General features: G+C 36.8%; 1 long non-coding RNA gene across 1 annotated transcript; it reads right to left on the bottom strand.

The window, feature by feature from the left end:
• Window positions 1–2,453: 2,453 nt before the first annotated feature.
• Window positions 2,454–16,805, bottom strand: LOC121018544 (uncharacterized). The gene is made up of 5 exons (XR_005785220.1): window positions 16,719–16,805; window positions 7,266–7,333; window positions 4,151–4,266; window positions 3,151–3,273; window positions 2,454–2,735 (listed from the first exon to the last, which is right to left on the bottom strand). It is a non-coding gene; the product is annotated as an uncharacterized LOC121018544 (long non-coding RNA).
• Between the last annotated feature and the right edge of the window lie 1,821 nt (window positions 16,806–18,626).

Below are 18,626 nucleotides of genomic sequence, written 5' to 3'. Positions count from 1 at the left end.
TGACCCTTGAAGAGCCTCACATTTCTGTTTCCATATGAGCAATGCTGAGGTCAATGGAAAAAGCAGAGTTCTAGAGAAGCCCAAACAAAACTGATGATTCAATATATTGCTCAAAGTACAAGTTAAAAAATGAGAACGTATCTTGAAAAAAAAGTTCCTAAAGCATTTATTATAATGCATGTGCAAAACACACTTAATGGAGGGAGAGTAATAGAGAATAAAATATGTTTCACACTTAGCAAAGATAAGACTGGAGAGAGTAGGAAAATACTCAACAATTAATAAAGCACTTCACCATAGCAGGCACTCAGTAAATATTTACTGAATAAATGAATGAGGTTCACATTTGCTTCTATAAAATAGGCTACATTTCACTAAAGGTAACTTTTGTGACATACATTATCAAAATTATTATAAATAACTATAAAATCTAGCTAAAATCTTAAAAATTTAAATAAATGTTTAAAAAGTGACAATTCTAATATCTTAAAATAATTTTCATCTACTTCAATTTATCTGATTAGTGCCTCCCTACCTAGAATAGTTGACAGATTTGAAAGTAGTTGTGTTACTTTCCAGTGACTCCAGAATTCAAATCATATTGTGCTATTCATTAGTACTACAGTTCTTACAGAATAATCCCTAACATACTGAGGTATTAAAAAAGAGAGAGAAAGAGAGAGAGCGATGTTTCCTGTTGTTGTTTAGGATCTTGTTTATTCAATATTTTCTATCATTTTCCTAACAATCAAAAGAATTTTTTTATTCTTTTTAAATCAGATTACATACCAGCTGAGATCTCATTCAAGTATAGTATTCCACCCATCCACAATTCTTAAAATTGGTAACAACTCAATTCTTCATATAAAATTGAGATTACTATTCCACTGACCAGACAAGATAAAAAACATATTCTTCTTTTCTTTTTAAGTTTTTACTTATTTTTGAGACAGAGAGAGAGCATGAGCAGGGAAGCGGCAGAGAGAGAGGGAGACCCAGAATCTGAAGCAGGCTCCAGGCTCTGAGCTGTCAGCACAGAGCCTGACGTGGGGCTTGAACTCACAGACCGTGAGATCATGACCAGAGCCGAAGTCAGACGCTTAACTGACTGAGCCACCCAAGTGCCCCTAAAAAACATATTCTTAATATGAAATGACTTCTAAGCAAATCTAATCAGAAACAAGTAATAAAGTCAACCTAGATAATTAGCATGACTTTTCACTACAACAGTAAAGGATGGCTCTTTCAGAACTCCGCCATGGCTTGGATAATCTCACCAATCTATTTTTGTTGTTGTTGTTGCTGTTGCTGTGCCAATTAAAAATCAGACATCAAGACTTAATTCAACAGTATTTTGGCCCTATTGATCACTTTTTCCTTTAAATTATCTTCAGTGCCAGGGCCCCTGGGTGGTTCAGTCAGTTGAGCGTCCGACTTCAGCTCAGGTCAGGATCTCGCAGTTTGTGAGTTCGAGCCCCACGTTAGGCTCTGTGCTGACAGCTCAGAGCCTGGAGCCTGTTTCAGATTCTGTGTCTCCCTCTCTCTCTCTCTGCTCCTTCCCTGCTCATGCTCTGTCTCTCTCAAAATGAATAAACGTTTAAAAAAAATTAAAAAAAAATTATCCTCAGTGCCTTTGCCACAACCTACGCATTTTTTTTTAAATATGGAATTTATTGTCAGATTGGTTTCCATACAACACCCAGTGCTCATCCCAAAAGGTGCCCTCCTCAATACCCATCACCTAACCTCCCCTCCCTCCCACCCTCCATCAACCCTCAGTTTGTTCTCAGTTTTAAGAGTCTCTTATGCTTTGGCTCTCTCCCTCTCCAACCTTTTTTTTTTTTTTACCTTCCCCTCCTTCATGGTCTTCCTGTTGGTGGGAATGCAAACTGGTGCAGCCACTCTGGAAAACAGTGTGGAGGTTCCTCAAAAACTTAAAAAAAGATCTACCCTATGACCCAGAAATAGCACTGCTAGGAATTTACCCAAGGGATACAGGAGTGCTGATGCAGAGGGGCACTTGTACTGCATTTTCTAAAATTATACTAAGAAGTAGAATTGGGGCACCTTGTTGGCTCAGTTGGTTAAGCGTCCATCTCTTGATTTTGGCTCAGGTCATGATCTCATGGTTCATGGAGACTGCTTGAAATTCTCTCTCTCTCTCTCTCTCTCTCTCTCAATCTCTCTCTCTGCCCCTGCCCCGTTCTTTTTCATTGCTAATGGTGCATGTGTGTGTGTTCTCTCTCTCTCTCTCAAAATAAGTAAATATTTTTTAAAGAAAGAAAACTTAAAAAAAGTAGAATTGTTTCTATTTCATTTATTCTTAAGGGCAAAACCAAAACAACTATAATTTTATAAAACACAAATTTTATTATACTATATTAGCAACTACATGAAATTAGTTTGATTTTTTTCCCACTTAATTGACCATAGGCATTGATACTAAGGAGGAAAAAAAGGTGTTATTAGTCAAATACCTTTTCTGTATATCCTTAATAGTCTCTCATGTAAATTAATACTGATGCAAGTTAATATCTTAATTCTAAAAAGTTTAATTAAAACAACTTTTCCTGATTCCAGATCTAAATACATCTCCCTGAATCATTTTTCAGTTCCTTTTGTAATATCCATCTTAAACAGATATCCTAGTTTATTCTGGCTCTGATTCAATCTTCCAAAACTTCCTCTCTGTTTACTTGGGTCTTTTGGAAGAGTTCCAAGTTTGTCTCTCGTCTCTGAAAAAAGATGAATGAAATTGAAATTACATTTACTGTTCTTTTGACTCTCATGTTTGTGCTCAAAGACAGAGCTAATTTCTCTGACAATTTTCATAAAGAAAAATGGCCAAATTCATTTATTTTAGCACTCACTAAAATGGGGTTTATTCACAGCTCATATAACCTTACTCCCATTCTTTTATTAAACAATAAAATCCTTATTAAAGAATAGATTATTGTTTTCCCAGGTATTGCTATAAAAAGCTTTATACAATCCCAAGTATTCTCAAGTAATCTAAAAGTTAAACTCCTTTTAGAGCTGAAGAAACTGAAGTCTGGAACAGTTAAGAGACTCCTCCAAGGTCACAAGGCTAATTTGTGGCCACCCTGAGCCTAGAAACCCAGCCTAGTACCAGTTCTGATCTCAACTTACTCCTGTGATTGCCTGTAACTTCTCAGGCTATTGAACTGCTGATTTGATCTTCAAAGTTTTTATGGAATGTTGAAAAGTCAACTATTTGTCTCATTCTTTCCATTGTTGTGCAGTTATCTTGATCTTTCTCAAAAGGGAAATAAGAATAAATAAACATCAAAAATCATTATTTGCCGTAAATATAGAGAAAACTAAAAACCATATATCTTGAGAAAATATGTAGCAAATAGATGATAGGGTGATAAGCACTGTACAAGTAGATGACAGACCCAAAGATTGATAGATAGAAAATTTGCCCACTATTACATTTTCAATACATAACACTTAACTCCTCAAAGGTTTTTGTGCACACAAACAAAAGAACCCTCAGCTTAAGGGCATCTATGAATTTTTAGTAGTCTGCACAAATATTTCAATTCAGAAATAGAACATGTCAAGTATTGTCCTACAAAGATGTAAAATACTTTAAATTGCTCGAAAGAGGATGTTTCACATAAGACAAAATAAAGTTATTATAATGATTTGCTTATGTCCCATATTTTTTCTGATTATTAGTTTATAAAGGCTTACAAGCACCTGCAAAAGACTGAGAAATAAATACATACCTGGTCTAATGCAACAGCTATGTTTCATACAATTCATGAATGAATCAGTTTTTGTAAATCATAATCTTATTTTAAAATGCATGGCAAGCTTTCTATTTAAAGGGACTCTGCAATAACTCTTACAAAGAATAATTCAAAATAATCACCCTATTTTTATCTACAGAACTGCCAAAGAGAGAAACCAACTAGATGTCTGAGGCAAGCCCTCAGAGGCAGCCAGCACTATGACAGAGTGAGCATGCTAAGGGATTTAGTCCCTGCTCAGAAGGTGTGGGCCAGTTTTCAGTCCCAGCCAGAATCTATAACCAACTGGACAGCTTACAAAAACATAACCAGTCCATGCCCCATCCCAAAGTAATTAAGTCAAAGCCTCTGTTAGTATTGATAATACTCACAAAAGCAGTGCCACTGGAGTGTAGCTACCACAACTTGAAAAGAAGTGGGTTGAACAGAAAACAGGAAGAGGAGAATCAGAAACAAAATACAAGCCACACTTTCCAGGAGGTCCAGCCTAAAGGGAATAAATGAAATAATCATTGGAAGTAGATTCACAGACAAAAGGTTTTCTTTGGTTAGTGTTTGGTTTCATTTGCCTTTTAAGATGGGAAATAGAATAACACACCCATATGTTAGTGGGTATGAGTCAACAGAAAAGAAGCTTATATCATCAGAGAAGGAAGGGGCAATTGCTGGTGTGCTGGCCCTGAACAAGCAAGAGAAGAATGGGATGCAGAACACAAGGGAGGAGGTGAATTTACATTGGAGCAGGACAGTACATCCCTACTGGGGTACTGAGCTGGGGAAAGGCAGACTGTGTGTGCACAAATGCAGGAAGAGGCAGCATTCTGGCAGAGGAAGTTCATAGACATTTCCTCTGGTATCTTTCATTTTCTCAGTGAACAAAGATGTAAGGTCATCAAGTTAGAGTGAGAAATGCAGGTGCAATGTTGCAGATCTAAGGACAGATGTAAAATAATCATGCAACTAGATGGATCATAGGGCTAGAGAAACATCACCCGATTGGTCTGTTGTTGCAGAAAATCAATGCCCTTCAAAAATGGAATGCACGCTTCTCACATGCTTTGATCTTAGTGAGTTTATACTGGGTCCTAACAACCACCACTTCCTCTCATAAAAGTGTGAAACGACCTTCCTCCAAATCATTCTATTCCTGCCAGAGATCAATGAAGCTGGCTGCTCTCTAGTTTGCAAAATATTTCTTCCCTTTTTTCAAAACTCTGAGTGATATTTGCTTATCTCCAGTTTGCTGATTCCTAGTCTCCAGAATTCCTTAACAATTAAATCACTGAAAATTGCTCAGCAATCTCATTTTTGAGCATTCTCAAGATCACTCAGCACAATTCCACTGAATCAGTACATGTGAACTCATTTAAAAATACTGGGATCTTCCACTCTCCACCAGCAACATAATTCAGCATGGTGAGAAATGCTTAACCTAATCTCACTGAGTTCCATTCTATTTTGTCAGCCTGCTCTATTAGACATCCAGCAAATTCACACACCAACTTTGCTCATTTCTGAACTCCCAAATGATCTAACAGTCTACACACACTTGTAAGTACTTCCAAAGATTAATTTAGATGAACATTCTCTTATCAAATGAATGAAAGACCTCAGGTGACTTTTGAACTTCTGGAAACTATAAGCACTTAACAGAGAAAGCACCACTTATGCTCAGAAGACATAACATCATGTTATTCTTTTGTCTAACCATAGTGTCATATCCTTAGTTAAGGCTTCTTCTTTTTGGCTCTGGATTTACTTTACTAAATTCTCAAAAATTCCTCTCATTCCCAGGGCGCCTGGGTGGCTCAGTCAGTTAAGCGTCTGACTCTTGGTTTCGGCTCAGGTCATGATCTCATGGTTTGTGAGTTCGAGCCCCATACAGGGCTTTGTGCTGACAGTGTGGAGACTGCTTGGGATTCTCTCTCTCTCAGCCCCTCCCCCACTCGCTCTATCTCTCAAAAATAAATAAACTTAAAAAAAAATTTTTTTTAATTCCTCTCATTCCCTGTCACTTTCCCCCTCCAATTTATCTGAATATTGGTCCCAGGCCAACTTTTACTTAGTATCGTTTTGTTTATCTCCTGGTGATATGAAAAGCACATAGTATTTGTTTGTCCTGCAGACCTTGGTTCAAATCCTCCTCCAGGTTATGGATTGATTAGTTGCTTCATCCCTTTGGAGTATAACTGTCCTTAGGTGTAAAATGGCCATAATAAGGTGATTACATGCAATATAAAAAACAGGCTGTCTTTCCAGTGCTTAGAACATACTAAGTGTTCAATAAATACATGTTCTATTCCTTTCATTCTCTCTCCTGTTCACAAATGGCCCTACTTTTCCAATAAGACTAAGTCCAAAGTAACATTTTTTTCCTCGTAAATGCAAACAATGGGTCCTATCATTTTCCTTCTTGACTAGTTTTCACATTCTACTCAGAGTTCAGAGTGTACTTTACTCATTCATATCATACTCTATTTTTTAGCTATTTTCTATGCTAATATATCATTAGTTCCCAGATAGAGAAATATAGATATGAAGATACAGAAATTGATAGAGGTAGGCAGGTATAGGTGGGTGTCTGTTTAGATACAGATATGAATATGGTTATATATATATGATTTTTGTACATGCATGATTTTTTTTATATATAGTTTTACATATATCCACAACTTCATTTTAGGTACAACAGCTCCATATAGAAAGCAAGGAAGCAAAGTCTGTTAAGCCAAATAGGTAAGACCTCACGCCCTTACTTAGGAGCTTACTCTCTATATAATTGTGGGGGAAAAAAAAGAAAGAAAAGAAAGAAAGAGAAAGAAAAAAAAAAGGTTAAATTCTCTAAGCTTCCATTTATTTGTAAAATAACTTCTTCATTGCCAGGTTGTTGTATTTAAGACGGACAACATTTGTAAAATCCTGGCACATAGTAGGTTCCCATTTAGTTGTTGTCTTTTGTATTATTATTTTCACAAGCCTTATTTTTTTCTGCAGTGCCAGACATTTTTAATAGCAACAATAAATAAATGCCTGCTGAGTTAGATATTGCTATGATTTTATCTTGTTAATAGTAATGAGTAAATTGGCAGAGTTGATGTTTTCAAATTTTAAAAGATGCCATCTTTTGAGTGAGTCTTATAACATCTGTGGTATGGCTGCAAAAAGATTATTCAAATGCATAAGATTTTTTTTAACTCACACATCAAATGAAATAGCTATATGATATTATATTGCTGAAGCAGTCCATGTGCAAGCGCATTCAGAGTTTTTTGCCACAGTGTTCCAGCATATAAATGAGTAATAAAGGTAGGGGCTCTTCTACAAATAAAGTTCAGTTTCTAGGACATAGTTCTTTATTTTATCTTTTTTCTCCTTCCTTTTCTCTCTCTCAGTCTTAATCTCTTGCTCTCTCTTGCTTGCTCTTCCCATATAATTCTCTGATTTTATATATATATTCACTACTTCTCTTTGAATAATCAAACTTACCTTGAAAGCCTTTACTATTGACTTTTCTATATTTTCTCCATTTTTCCACATGTCATACAGAGCAGAATCTAATGAAAATTGAACGATTTCTTGTTATTATATCTTCTACTTTTCCTTTTCATGAATAATATTTTTGCTAACACAAACAAATAGTAGAAATATCTCCAGTTCATGTCACTGAAGGTGACTGCAAAGGAATTTGAAGGCCAGGAAAACAAAACAGACATTATTGGCTTTACAGTTAGAGAAACTAGAAGAATCAAAAGTTGCAGTAGATCAAGAAGAATTGCCCCTAAATTGATTCCTGAAAGTAAATAAGTCTCCTAGCCTTTTTACATGTTGGCAAGTTAATGGAAAGAAATAGGTTTGTTTATTTATTTGAATGATATTCAACCTAGTAACATTTTAGTGAGTGAGCAAAAGAAACCAAGGAAGAAAATTCCAGTATGCCTTAAAGGAAGTAGTTAAATTTTGAAAATGTAGTTTCCCCTCCCCCTCTTCAGAGGAATGTTTATATTCTCAAAATTGATGAAGGATTGTTTTCACATGTACGTCATCTGACTTGCATTCAAATATTTTGGATCAATAAACATGCTTAACATAGAGTTGTCAGAAGTTAGGAGTGCATAGTTGTCACTCCTGGTATTTTTTAATTCAAAACTGGCTGTGATTTTTTCTTTAAGGCAACTAAAAAAGCACACACACACACACACACACACACACAAAATCCCAGACTTTGTACAATGGATACATGCCAGAATGCACAATTTTTACCTCTCTGACATTGGGAAAGATATTTGACCTCAATAAGGCTTCCTTTTCTCATCAATAAAATGGGAATACTAATAACATCTACCTTGCAGATTATTGTAAGATTTAAAATATGTATTTCATGAAAAGCACCTGACAGATATTTCTAAGAGAATGGACCAGTAGTGCCACATCAAGGCTCCCCAGTAGTATTAATTTTTTTCATATGTGTGTGCATGAGTATTCTGAAAATAAATATTTCTAAGATTTTTGGAAACATTTTAGTAACTATGAAAAGAGAACCATTAAGAGGTGTGCCTTTAATTAAAAAGGTACCATTTGGGGGCAATTGAGTGGCTCAGTCAGTTAAGCATCTGACTTTGGCTCAGGTCATGATCTCACGGTTTGTGTGTTCAAGACCTGCATCAGGCTCTGTGCTGACAGCTCAGATCCTAGAGCCTGCTTCGGATTCTATGTCTCCCTCTCTCTCTGCCCCTCTGCCCCTCTGCTCTGTCTCTCTGTCAAATATAAATAAACATTAAAAAAAATTTTTAAAGGTACCATTTGGCTGAGCCATGAAAATTCTGATGAAGCACTGACATATACAATGGCAACCCCTAAAATAACAAGTACATGTTTGCTATGTCCAAGAGCTTCATATGCATTATATCATCAACTCTAGACACCCAGCAAGGTATTAAAAGTTGTTTTTTTTTTTATTAAAAATCTGCAGCTTACACAGATTATGAAATCTAGCTAGTGATTAGCATATCTGAACCCAAAGGACTGAGCTCTTGACCACTATGTTGCCAACATCTACTTGGGGTAGGAATAATTAATGCCAAAGAAATATATCAGGTGGGTACAACAAAAGACAAAGGAGAGTTCTTGTATTAATGTCTAAAGAGAACACTGTAATTTATATCCGTTTCCAGATTTTTTTCTATTTATCTTTACAAGTAATCATAAATCCATTCCGGCACACATCTCTTCAACCAAAATTTTCTGCCAAGAACCATGCACTCAGCTCTATGGGACCTCATAACCAATAATATAAATACCAAAGTAAATATTTGATGATGAAAATCGGGCAAGAAGTATAAATTTCAAATATAATCTTTAACATACAACTATTCAAATGCCCCACTACAGAGAGATAAAATTCCACAAAGTAAGCTATCACAAAATGAAGGATACCACTAAAATATAGCTGAGTTCAAAGGCTACTCCAAACTCCATAGCCTGTGAAACAAAGAGAGATACAGTAGTTTAATATGATCAGCATACCCATGATTGAAATAAATTTTCTTTTTAGTAAGTCACAAAAGTAACAAATTTAGTTCTACAGAATTAAAGGCAAAAGAAGCTTGAAAGAAATAATCTGTAGACACTTTGTTGCATTAAAATGTATGCAGGGTAGGACCATCTGGGTGGCTCAATCAGTTAAGCATCCAGCTCTTGGTTTTGGCTCAAGTCATGATCTCATGGTTCATGATTCGAGCTCTGCACTGGGCTCTGTGCTAGCAGTGTAGAACCTTCTTGGGATTCTCTCTCTCTCTCTCCCTCTATCTTCTGCCTCTCTGCCCCTTTCTCTAAAAATAAATGAATAAACTTTAAAAAAAATGTACACAGGGTAAAGTGGTATGCTAGTAAAAGAAGTGAACCTTTTTATTTTGAACAACTCTAAATTTACAAACCACGGACATTTAAGTGACATACAGATAATATTTGATCCTGTCTAGTTGAGCGTGCAAATCAGTAAGTTGTGCACATAATGGATGATTAGGTGAGCACAATTGGAGTCTGTGTTTGCAATCCAAATTTACATGCTTAATCATCACACTGTATTTCACTGAGGGTGGTTTACACACACATATATAAATTGTAAAATTTTCATGCATATATATTTTTACACTTATGGCTTCTATTTCTGGTACAGACAATAATCCCCTTGTATATATTTCCTTTGAAGTTAATCCTGTTTTCTGTATTATTATATATGTCATATAAAACCATTAGGCTGTTGGACTATGCATTTATTGTTTGTCAACTTCTTTTTATATCTATGTGCCCTGTTTCGGATCTGGGAGCACTGTAAAATAAGGGAGAAGATAGGTTCTCTGCCTTTTGAACGTGCTACTTTTTCAATAGTACCTTAAACATCTTAAACATCTAGAACATTCAAACTTAAAATTCAAAAACAAGTTGGGTGAAGTGTAATATGACATATACTTTTATGTTATAATTCTCACACAGCTGATCCATAAATTCACTCTTTGCATATCAATTTCCATTGCGAGGTGTCCCATAGGGATCATTCAACATCAGGTTTATAGAAGAGGAAACTGAGGTTCCATAACACTATGTGCTTTTCAAAAGCCACTACTCTGCTACAACTTTCTGATATATCCCACAGGAAAGAAAAAGATAATATATCCTGTTTATTCATACAAAAGACTTACCAAGGATTTCAGCTCAGCCCTTCACAAGCTTCAACCTGACTTCCCTCGTCTTGGCTGAATACTTGTATATGGATGCCTCTCCTTCACTCAACAAAATGTTTCCCTTTCTTCCTAAACCTATTCCCCTTCTTGACTTCCCCATACCTTCCTGAGTCAATCACCCAGAAATGCTTTTTCCTTTCGATATCCTCAGCTGATCATCAATAAACCTCTTCCTTTCTTCATTTCATTTGTCCCTCTTTTTGTATCATTACTTCCCACCCACCATATCTGGCCCTTTGAACATCACATCAGATTTACTGTAAAAGTAGCCCACTAGTCTTGTTGCCTCTCTCTCTCCCTCTGCAATCTACCACACACCATACCATCAGATCCATTCAAAACCCTGCCTTCATTATGTATTTGCATCTGTCCATTGCCATATATATATATATATATATATATATATATATATATATATAAATATCTAATATACACACACACACACACACACACACACACACACACATAATCATAACAAATAACAAGCATCAAGGGTCTAATATGGTACCAGGCCCTCTGCCAAGTGTGTTGTATCAGTTACCTCATATGAGCTTTACAATAATGGGGGGGGGGGGTGTATTCTGGTTAACCCTATTTTACAGATAGAGAAATTTAAGTTTTGAGACATTGATTAATTTTCCCAAGGTCACATCATAAGTGTATCTAGTATTAACACTCAAGAAATGCAATTCTAGAGCTCAAACTATTAACTGGTACCCTAAACATACACAGGAATGTTTCCAGTGAATCTCAGATGGCAGAAGAGAAAACTATTTGGAAATGGCAGGGTATGAAGGGAGGGAAACATGAAAGGCATTTTCAATCCTCCAGAGTTTATATTTCCAAAAGAAGTAACTCAGAGAGTCATGAGTTACTTTATTATTATTTTTTAATGTTTATTTTTGAGACAGAGAGTTATGAGTGGGGGAGGAGCAGAGAGAGAGGGAGACACAGAATCTGAAGCAGGCTCTAGGCTCTAAGCCGTCAGCACAGAGCCTGACATGGGACTCAAACCCAAAAACTGTGAGATCATGACCTGATCTGAAGTCGGACGCTCAACTGACTGAGCCACCCAGGCTCCCCATGAGTTGCTTTCTTTATAAGTGTTTTGTCTTTTCCCTCTGTATTTCCTTTCAGTTAAATAGTCAATGTTTCCAGTATCTGGAGGGGTAGAGGCAGGTTGATGGATTTCCAAAAGAAAAGAACAGCAGTTTGGACTGTGAAAGATTTTACAAATGTTATAACTAATAAATGGAACCACCATGGCACAAAAAGAAAAACAAATCAATTTGTTTTCTCTTCTTCTTTTCTCTTTCCCCAAACCTTTATTTAAATTTCAGTTAGCTGGGGCGCCTGGGTGGCGCAGTCGGTTAAGCGTCCGACTTCAGCCAGGTCATGATCTCGCGATCCGTGAGTTCGAGCCCCGCGTCGGGCTCTGGGCTGATGGCTCAGAGCCTGGAGCCTGTTTCCGATTCTGTGTCTCCCTCTCTCTCTGCCCCTCCCCCATTCATGCTCTGTCTCTCTCTGTCCCAAAAATAAATAAACGTTGAAAAAAAAATTTTTTTTAAATAAATAAATAAATTTCAGTTAGTTAACATACAGTGTAATATTAGTTTCAGGTGTAGAATTTAGCAATTCATAGTTTGTTTTCTCTTCTTCTGTGAAAATATATTCAAATAGAATAATACAGACTTTTAATGGCCTTCCTTCTTGAATATTTTGTATACTACTTTCGGCGACCAATAAAGAAAGGGACACGATTACCTTTAATTACAGACAGAAGGATAGGTGTGAAAAGTGCATTTCAAAATTCTATTTGGAGATATAATTTGTGTCAAAACTAAGGCCCATCATAAAGATTGAAAGGCTTTGGGCAATCTAAAGGAAAAGTAAAAACAGTATGTAGAGGTATTTTACACTATATATATATATATTTGACACCAGTCAAGAAGTTTGAATCCTTTTCATGTAGAGTGTGTGAGACACCAGAATCCTGTACCTCCATCGTCTCCAGTTTATTCACCAAGACACTGGGAAGCTGGTGATCACTGGCGTCCTGGAGCGCCCCGCACAAATTCTGTCTCTATTTGTTAGGCTTCCTTCATTGTAAGCATCAGAAACCCATTCTGGTTAATCTAGAAAGAGAATTGCTTGGAGCAATCTTGGGGAGCTCAAAAGAGCAAAGAGACTTTGAGTCCAGGTCTAGAGTCAGCCTCACATCCAATCAGCAACCAGTCAGCTTTGGGCATGGAGGCTGCACGACAGCTTGACAGTGAACTATGACTATCTTTTACATTTTTGTAACACTCAGCTCTAGATTCAGAGTACCCCCGCTCCAACAACAACAACAACAAATATATATATATATATATACATATATATATATATGCAGAATATATATATATATGCAGAATATATATATATATATATATATATATATGCAGAATATACATATACATATGTGCAGAGACCCTTAATCACAGCCCTTGCAGACTAGAGAGAGGTCATTCTTCTGAAAGAAATTAAGGCACTATTCAGAAAGAACTGGTTGCAGGATAGCAAACAAACAAAAACAAATGGTAAGCGGATACAAGAGAAATTGTTAATAGAATTTAACAATTTATTAACTATTTAAGAAGTTTATTCTTTTTGAAAAGAACTTAAGATTACTTTCTTTGTGAAAGATAAATCCATGGTATCTATTCATAACAGTTTTTCAAGTATGCATAGAATTGTCAAGAAGAGGCTGACCAGTTAGTTATTCCCCCTACCTCATAAAAGCTGAACAGAGTTCTGCTAAAATGAACCCTGATTCAATTTCAACTAAAATATAAGGAAGATCATCAGGCAAAATTCCATTGTGATAAAGGGGATAACACAAGAGATAATGGGTAAACCTAATCTTTTATCCACCACATTTTTGTTTTGAATATGCAGAATCCAAGATCTTAAAGGTACACTGGAGATTATTTAAGACAAACTCTTCATTTTATAGGTTAGGAAACAGAGATCCAGAGAATTGAAGTGATTTGCCCATGGTCACAGCTGCTCAGTATCAAAGCCATATCTACTGCTTAGATTTTCTAATTCATAAGAACATCCACTATTCTGCACTCTGTCCTTGAACCTCATGTGTCCTGGTTGATTTAGACACTCACTAGTTAATTTCTTGAATTTACCTTTGACTCTATAATTTTATGACTTGGGATAACTTTATTTCTCCAATATGTAATTTTTAAACTGCAGCATTCATCATATCAAGTTGCCATTAACTGTAAGATGTACCACTAGGAAATCAAACAAATGTTGGCAACCAAATTAGGACACAATGCTTTCTTACTACTTACGGTTTTTATTTCATACTTTGTGAAGGAGTTCTTTCAGACTCATTTACATATGGATTTTTATCATGTATTATCTTGTTCATAGGTTAAAATAAAAATACAAGCAAAATATATTTTAACAGCTTAAAAACTTCTGTACATGTAGAATCCAACTTTCCTGAGGTATAGTTCATCTCAGAGCCATAGATATCATGTTACATGATATCAACCTGTATGCTGTCAGGAGCATTGGTGATGCAGCATTTCTTAAATTGTCCCCAGCCTCTTCTTTCAAGCTGCTAACTCCCATTCTGCGCTCATATTCCTTCCTCTAATAGGCCTGATGGTTTTCGACTAAAATGTCAAGAGGTTGCCAGTGTCCAGCCGTGGCACAGAGAATAACAATTAAGCTTGCACATGCATACCCAGTGACACCTTCCTTACAAGTGCCACTTGGTCAACAGCAATTGTAAAACTCCATTAAGTATAACACACATCCTAATTCAAACTATGTTAAAATGCAAAAACAAACAAACAAACAAAAACAAAAAAAGTGCATTGGAACCAAACAAATATAGTAATTTTTTTGTATTTTACCCCTTAAAATGAATATGAGGAAACAGATTCCATTTCATTATAAAATTTACTAAGCCTTTATGCACAACTATGTATCTGCAAATGATGTATCATTATGCGAGTAGAGTAAGCATCTTCTGGTTTTTCTAGCTGATGTTCCTGGGGAGAGTGGACAGGTATTTCTACTGTACTTAATCCCCAGACTGTGTCACAGGAGATGTTGTTACACAAATATCAGCTTCCATTTAATTAGGTCAAATAATAGATTTTCAATGATCTGAAAAATTTAGATTTTTCAAAAATTAAATAATTCTCTACTTCCTTTCTTGGCTCAAAATCTCCTTTTATTGGGCCACAGTAGGCAATTAGCATTTTCTGGGGGAGTAAACTTAGATTATTTGACACACGCACACACACACAAGCCACAATGACAAGAATAGTTCTGCTAGCTTCCTAGAAAGACCACAGCTCTGTTGTTCACAGTGTGGTCCATGGAGCAGCAACAGCAACAGCAACAGCATCATCTGGGAGCTTGTTAGAAATGCAGACCCCAACTCACCCCAAACCTACAGAACCAGAACCTTCACTTTACCAAGAGCCCTAGGGAGACACATGCACATTAAAGGTGGAGAAGCACTGGCCTAAAAGATGGGCTGTTCAGTTAAAGCTGCATACACGTTTCCTAGAAACTTGGGTTGCTATAACCATTTTACTGCCACAGCTGATATAAGTAGCTATTAGGCTCCAAGGCATTTCCAGTCTGACTGCTAGTTCCTAGCAGAGTTTCAATCTTTAGAGGTGAATAAGGAAAGAAAAGGAAGAAAGGGTTGGGGAAGAGCACAAATCTTTACCAAGGTGACTGAATCTTTAAGTAGTGGAACAGTAAAGAGGTAGAGAGGCTAAGAGCCAGAGGGAAAATGCTCTCAGCTCAATCATCCATTCTATTCCACCAATATTATTGAGCACTTTCTACATACCTCACATTTAATCTGTTACCTGTCTAAAATTTACTCATCCTCTCACACTTTCTCTTGCTCTCCTCATGAAGTCTGGTATGACTATCAAAACCAAGGGTTCTTTAACAGGAGTTCAGAGATCACCTTTAGGGAGCCTATAAACCTAAGATGATATGTTAAATTGGGGCATGAGTATATGTTGATTTTCATAGGGAAAAATCCCATGCTTTTATCACAATTTCAAAAGGGATCCAATCAGTCAATCAATAGTTAAGAACCACTAGCACTCTGTAATTCTTGTCCACCATCTGTTTTAAAGTCATTGATACAAACTTTTTCAGTTGCAAAAGTCATCTTATTCCATTTGGGAATGGGGCTCATTATGAGGTGACTAATACTCCAACACCAGTTTTGTACTCACATACCTTTTTTCAGAGAAGAACAAAACAAAAAGACTTGGAAATGGGAAAAGATCATCTCATTTAATTATAAGAAGTCCCTCAGTGAATTATGTGATCATGCTGGCATCTCTTCCCATTGTACCATCCTCCTTTCCTTCATTCTCTACATTTACCATCTTTGATTCTTAAAAAAAAAAAAAAAAAAAAAAAAAAAAATGTTGCTATTCCTCCCTCAGCATTAGCTCCCCTGTGATCTTCCCAAAGTGTGTCACAGATGTTAAAAGCTATATTGTTCTACGGTTTGTCCTTCCCACTTTATCTCTATTTCAAAATCTCATTCAAGGAAGAGCAAAGAAAAGGTCAGGATTGGCCTTGGCTGGCTAGTATAACATGTACCATCTCCTCACCCTTAGCCCAGGGGCCCACAAAAGGAGTAGTATCCTTTAATGCTTTTGAAATCATGAAGAGAAATCAAAGAAACCACTTCCAATCCTATTCTTATAACCAGAAGTCCATTGATCAGTGTCGGTAAAGGATAGCACATTAAGGGGGAATGGCATTTAGAAAGTATGATTTGATCCATACAGCTGAGTGATCACGGCAAGTTCCAATCTCATCTGAGCTGGAGAATAAATCTATACTACTGTCAGCTCTGAAATATCTCATTCATGAAGCACAGGTAAGAAATCACCTCTAGTTGCCATTAATTATCAAACATATTTGAGTTAAGTAACTACTTCACCCAGGCAGTGATCCATGTATAAAGCTGTACAACTGAGAGACAGTATAACCACAGAAATTCAGTACCATCAGATATCTAACATCAAGGCCTGAACTCTAATTTTTCTACTAAATGGCTGAAAATTTTGGTCTCAAAAACTGCCTGTCTAGGACTCAGTTTATCTTAAAAAATAATAATAATAATAAATATAGAGTTACATACCTATTAGAGTGACCAAAATCTAGAACACCGACAACAGCAAATACTGGTGAAGATGTGGAATAGCAGGAACTCTCATTTGTTACTGGTGGGAATGCAAAACAGTAGTCACTTTGTAAGACAGTTTGGTGGTTTCTTAAAAAAACAAATCAAGGGGCGCCTGGGTGGCTCAGTCAGTTAAGCACCGACTTCAGCTCAGGTCATGACCTCGTGGTCCGTGAGTTTGAGCCCCGCGTCGGGCTCTGTGCTGACAGCTCAGGGCCTGTGCCTCGGATTCTGTGTCTCCCTCTCTTTCTGCTCCTCCCCCGTTCATGCTCTATCTCTGTCTCAAAAATAAACGTTAAAAAAAAAAAAATCAAATCATACTCTTACAATCCAGCAATCATTCTCCTCAGTATTTACCCAAAGGAGTTTAAAATGTATGTACACACACACACATATATACACACACACACACACCTGCACACGTATGTTTATAGCAATTTTATTCATAATTGCCAAAACCTGGAAGCAACCAAGATGTCCTTCAGTGGAGTAACGAATAAACTGTGGTTCATCCAGATAATAATCAGCACTAAAAAAGAAAAAAGCTCTCAAGCCATGAAAAGACATAGAGGAAACTTAAATGCATTTTACTATGTAAAAGCCGCCATTCTGAGAAGGATACATACTATATAATTCTAACTGTATGACATTCTAAAAAAGACAAAACTATGAAGACAATAAGAAGGTCAGTGGTTCCTGGAGGTCAGTGGGAGGGTGGAAGAGTACAGAGGTTTTTTAGGGAAGTGAAAATACTCTGTATGATGCTATAATGAGATACACATGTCGTTATACATTAGCCCGAACCCATAAAGTGTACAACAAGAGTGAACCCTAAGGCAAATTGTGGACTTTGGGTGATTATGATATGTCAATGCAGGTGCGTCCTTGGTAAAAAATTCTAGTGAGTATGTTGACAACAGGGGTGGTCACGCATGTGTAGGGGCAGGAGATACATGGGAAATTACTGTACCTTTCTCTCAATTTTATTGTAAACCTAAAACTTCTCTAAAAAAAATCCGGGTTGTTTGTTTGTTTGTTTGTTTGTTTGTTTGTTTTTAAGGAAAGAATTGGGTAAGCTTCTCTCAGAAACAGTTTGCAGTGGAGGTTGGAATCTTGAACTCTGGAATCGGAGAGACTTGAGTTCAAATTCAAACTCTGACACTCACTATCTCCTGACCTTGATCAACTTACTTTAACTAACCCAGGCCTCAGTTTTTTCATCTTTCAAGTAGGGATAATAATTGTTCTGACCTTAAGAGGTACATAAAATATGTGATATAGCTCAATAATATGGTCAGAATTCCAAGAGTACATTTCAATTTCCAATTATTGAAAAATAATTTCACATACTCTGAGAACTACCCTCCTTACATGTATTACTGTGAATATCAACTGAGATAACAGATCAAAGTACTTCAAAAACTATATATTACTGTATAGATATGAGGAAACAGTCACAGTATTTCACTTTTCTTACTTTTAAAGGACCATGGGGCACATGGGTGGCTTTGTCAGTTAAGCATCCGACTTCAGCTCAGGTCATGATCTCATAGTTCATGAGTTCAAGCCCCACATTGGGCTCTGTGCTGATGGCTCAGAGCCTGGAGCCTTCTTCAGATTCTGTGTCTCCCTCTCTCTCTGCCCCTCCCCCGCTCACGCTCTGTCTCTCTCAAAAATAAATAAACATTTTAAAAAATAAAATAAAAAGAGGGGCGCCTGGGTGGCTCAGTCGGTTGAGTGTCCAACTTTGGCTCAGGTCATGATCTCGCGGTTTGTGAGTTTGAGCCCCGCGTCGGGCTCTGTGCTAACAGCTCGGAGCCTGGAGCCTGCTTTGGATTCTGTTCCTCCCTCTCTCTCTGCCCCTCC

The sequence above is a fragment of the Herpailurus yagouaroundi genome, unplaced genomic scaffold, assembly GCF_014898765.1.
Source record: "Herpailurus yagouaroundi ecotype Mexico unplaced genomic scaffold, PumYag 77, whole genome shotgun sequence".
Taxonomy (NCBI): Eukaryota; Metazoa; Chordata; class Mammalia; order Carnivora; family Felidae; genus Herpailurus; species Herpailurus yagouaroundi.
This window is presented reverse-complemented; position numbering and strand designations above follow the sequence as displayed.